This window comes from Muntiacus reevesi, chromosome 13 (assembly GCF_963930625.1).
Source record: "Muntiacus reevesi chromosome 13, mMunRee1.1, whole genome shotgun sequence".
NCBI lineage: Eukaryota > Metazoa > Chordata > Mammalia > Artiodactyla > Cervidae > Muntiacus > Muntiacus reevesi.
In genome coordinates, this window is record NC_089261.1 from 52861149 (window position 1) to 52866307 (window position 5159).

Here is a 5159-nt window from a genome sequence, read left to right on the forward strand (position 1 = left end):
GACTACGAAATTGCCTAGATATTCCTGTGCGTCTTTCTCTGTGTATAGAGCACTGAAGACACGGCCCTCCTCTCCTGGGATCTTTCTATGGTGTTCTTATCTCCTATGCTGAGTCCCCTACACCTGTCTAGGTTATAGTGGGACCTCAGAATCTCATGACCACACGTTACTTCTATGCTTGTAAGTTTCCCCCTGATAAATCCTGTTTTTAATTTGCATCATGTGTGTTATTAATGTGTGCTCCTGTCTTTTTTGTACAACCCACACTATGTGATGAGCATCATCATAAGTGCTTTACACACAGCATTTTATTTAATTCCCATGAGGAGTTTGTGAGGTCTATTATCCCCATTTTACAAATGGGGGGAACCTAGTGCCCAGAAAAGTTCAGCAATTTTCTGGAAGAGGCAGAGCTAGAGCTTGAATCCAAATAGTTTGTTTTCTAGGCCTGGCTTTTAACTCTAAAAGGATGCCGTTCACATCCTAGACATCACAGACAATTTTCCTGCAGCTGGTGAGAAAGGGTCTTATTTAGTTAAGACAATTTATTTTTATTTAGAAAATGTTTGTTTTGCTGTGACACATGCGATCTTTAGTTGTGGCGTGTGAACTCTTAGTCCCGGTGTGTGGGGTCTGGTTCCCCGACCAGGGATCAAACCTGGGCCCCCTGCGTTGGAACCATGGAGTCATAGCCACTGGACCACCAGGGAACGTCCCAGACAATTTTTTAAAATAGATTAAGATAAAGTGTAAATGATGCCTTTTCTAATTTGTCCAAAAGCCCCAGGTGGATAAGCAGCAGCTCTGATGTAACCTAGGACTATGTCCTAGGAGGGACTTCATACTTGGGAATGAGTTTTTTTTTTTTTAATTAAAAAAAAATTTTTTTTTATTAATTGGAGGCTAATTACTTCACAACATTTCAGTGGGTTTGGGTTCAATTCAAGATGCATTCAGCATTCCTGAGAATGCAAAGCCCAGTCTCAGAGAGAGGAGAGAGGGAGGGCAAGGCCAGAAGTGGTGTTTCAGGAAGCCTGATACCTCGACCTCTGTGGTCCTGAGGCCAGAACATTCGGGGTCACTGCCCCTGCTTTCCTTTTGCTGCTCTCTTGATGATTTTGAAGATCTTATAGTAAAATTACTCAGCGCTCTAGTGGCTGTGAGAGTTCCAAGGCACTGCTGCTTAAAAAACGTAATTTGTTGTCCTACTGTTGACTTGAAAGACTGTGATTAGGAACATTCGTTTTATAAAGGCAGATGGGGGAAACCTTCATTTTTAGGAAATTAACTTTATTATGTTTCATGAGCTAGACATGACCCTTTGAATCCACAGCACTGCAGACCCCTGTGGTTCTGTAGAGATCCCCCACTTTCCTAAAAGTATTTTGTTATAGAATATCCTTTAATTCTTTTCCATAAGGCTCAAATGTCCTACTTCCACGTGCTATTTTCAGTTTTTGTGAGCAAAATCCTCTTCTGAGACTTGCCAGCGCTCATGTTAACTCATTCCCTTCTCGTCTTCGTGGTTCAGCGAGTGACAGCTTCTCTGGGGTCCGAGCAGGGCCCAGTCTTCTAGATTCTCCCTTGACTCACCTGTCATTTGGTTTAAGCAGAACCAGCAGTCTTCAAACGCCCCTGAGGGACTTCGGATAGCAAATATGTGTCTACCTTCTCGATACCCAGATATACACGTGTATGCTTCCTTGCTGGGTGATGTGCTGAAACAGTGAGGGGAATGGTCTCACTGGGCTTGTCAAGTAAAGCACAAGACTTTGCTGTTAAATCTGAACACAGGTGCACGGAGAGTCACACAGAAACACGGCACTTATCCACACAGACATAGGTACACTGCCCAGAGAGAGCAGATGGATGCACGGAGGGCTTCCTGTAAGAGGTATATGTCGGGAAGGAAGAAATTTTCCTCTACTCTGCTAGGTTCTTCCGGCTGGTCTAAGAATTAAATTGATGTGAGACAGATGAGGTGGCTCTAGTGGTAAAGAACCACCTGCCAATGCAGGAGACATAAGAGATGTGGGCTCGATCCCTGGGTCGGGAAGATCCCCTGGAGGAGGGCGTGGCAACCCACTCCAGGATTCTTGCCTGGAAAATCCCATGGACAGAGGAGCCTGGTGGGCTATAGTCCATGGGGTCACAAAGAGTTGGACACGACTGAAGTGATGTTGCACACTTGCATGAGGCAGATGAACAGAAGAAAATCAAACAGAAGTTTGTTAACATGCATACGCAGGGAGAGACCCAGAAGTGAGTAACTCTCCAAAATGGCCAAAACTCTCACATTAAAGACCATCCTCAAAGACAAAAGAGGATGTTGGGAGAAGTGGTTTGGGATTTTAAGGGGGAGGAAAGCAGTTGACATGGAAATAGGAAAGCAAAGGTTTGGTGAACAAATGTTTGCTGGGCCATGCAGAGACAGTGAGACAGAGAGGAATTTAAACAAACCTTGCTGGGTTTCCTGTCTACACGCCTAGTTCATACTGTAGTTACCTACAGTGAGACGCCCTTCCTGGAACTGTCCTCTGTCTGCAATCTTTAGGCAGATAGACAGAAGATCAAAGGTTCTCCATGAGTCTCTGAGGCTTTGATTGTTTAAATAATCCACATACCAAAGAGACATTTTGCGAATGGTGAATTTGCTCCCCTACACAAGCAAGTACCTTCATAGACCCTTGATTTTAAAGGATGCCAGCAACTAGGAGGAAGGTCATGTTGGCATAAGCTCGAGAAGACAGCTGTCTTGATGAGACTAGGTTCACAGACTGCTCCAAGCAGAAGAATAGGGCCCTGGAATTTCATATCAGTCTGGTTTCTTGCTTGAAACCTAGGAAAAGAAGTAATTCTAACAATGTGATTTGCTATGATTCCTAAGCATCACGAAGAAAGGAAGAATGTGCACACAGGAGTGTTCCTGGTAGGAAAGTGGTCTTATGTAAGTTGCATGGGTGACTTGTGTGAATATCCCTTAAATCTATGTGGTTTCCATTTTACTGATTCTAGGTTCTTCTATATTAGCCTTCTGATAATTAATTTGGCTCCCCACGAGGTCTCTAACTACTGCTTAACACAGCAGAATTGTAGTAAAACCAAAGATAGCTCCCTTTGGAGTTTTTTGGGTGCTTCCTAGGGAAATACTAAATCATATATGTCTCCCACTACAAAAATAATAAGTATATTCTGGCGCATAAATTTGTCTCTTGAGAATTGGGTTAATACAAATTCATTCAGTAGAAATCAAGCTAAGAAAATGGAGCTTATCTTTAATACCAACCAAAATAACACTTCCTATAAGGATTTACACTAGCCCTTCAAGAAGTAACCTCATAGATTTCATTCATTCATGCATCATTCATTCAACAAGTATTTATTTAGCACTTGATCTGTGCCAGGCCACCTTCTAGGTGCCAGAGATCCATTAGAGAACAAAATATGCAAAACCCTTATGGAGTTTATATTCTGGTGGAATTCACCCTTATAATCTCCTCTTATGGAGCTTCACACAACATGTTATTATTCATTTGTGTGATCATTTGATTTGGTTTTTTCCTCTTCTGTAAGGTCCATGAGAACTGGGTCAATTTGGCTAAGCATTGCACATCTAGGATTCACATAGTGCTGACTCATAAAAGGCACTCAATACATATTTGTTGAATGAATAGATTAGTAAATTCTCAAAGCTTCATATCTGGTCTCTGGGCCTCAAGCGATTGCTCCTGAACCCTCAGAACCATCAACAGGTTTGCATGTTTGGAAATTACTAATGGACATCGCTTTCTTATATAATAGGAAGTTACAGAGCCAGGATTCAAACTCAGTCTCTCTGACTCAAAAGTCAATGTTTTATTCACTGCGCTGGTAGTCTCAAACTGGGAAACCCAACCTGAAGGTATTCAGAGACATTTCAAAGGGAATGTAACGTCAGGTGCTTTTAAGGGTATGACTGATTTTATTGTTCAAGATTAGCTTAAACAATATTTCCCATCCATATTTTCTGGAACCTTGACACACCCTCACCAAAAGGAGGAGTCTGTGTATCTTCCCTTTGAACCTGGGTGGGCTTCTATGAATATCTCAACTCACAGAGTGGGCAGAAGTGATGCTACATGACTTCTGAGCTGAGGTCCACCTGGCACATTTTCTCAGGCCACGTGATTTGGGACCAGCTGCCATGCTGTGAGGAAGCCCAGACCTCATGGAGCAGCTCACATGAAGAGGAGCTGTGAAGGGGGGGCCCAAGACCAACCCCAGGTTTGATGATTCACTATGAGGTCTCACAGGACTCAGCATATGGTTGTACCCCCAGCTAAGATTTATTATTATATGCAAGGGTACAATGCAAAATCACAAAGGGAGAAGGTGCAAAGTCAGGAGAGACAGGCACAAGTCTCTGGAGTCCTCGCCCTTGGGGGTCACACAGGATGCACTGAATTCCTCCTGCAACGTGTGTGACCACGCGTGTGAAATGACATCTGCCAAGAAGGGCTTATGGTCTTCTCTGGAGGCTCAGACAGTAAAGAAGCTGCCTGAAATGTGGCAAACCTGGATTCAATCCCTGGGTTGGGATGATCCTCTGGAAAAGGGAATGGCTACCCACTCCAATTTTCTTGCCTGGAGAATCCCACAGACAGAGGAGCCTGGTGGGTCCATGAGGTTACAAAGAATTGGACACGACTGAGTGGCTAACATTTATTGTCATTGTCAAGAAGGGCTAAGAGATGAACTGCCCAAGGTTTTTATGGTGGGCTGGGCCGGTAGGCTATGTCCCAAGATTCTAGACCCTCAGAAGGAAACTGGTATTTAGCATAAACTACATTGCTTGTATAAACAATTTAAGCACAGAAAGCCACTCTCACCAGTTAGGGAGGTGAGACCCCCTCCCCACATCCAAATGTCCAAATACCAGTCAAGGACCAGCCCGCACACGTCCTGAAGCCCCCAGCTTCCACCCTCTGAGCTCCGAGGTGGCAGCTGTGGACAACTTGACATCCATGTGAGAGGTCCTCTTGGAAACACATCTCCCAGCCCTTAGCTCAGTCCCGTGAAGCACAGCTTTCCCCTCCCAGGCCCACTCAAGGTACAGATTCGTGAGCAAATTAAATGACTGTTCTCAGTTTAAGCTACCAAGTTCTGGGTATTGGTTATGC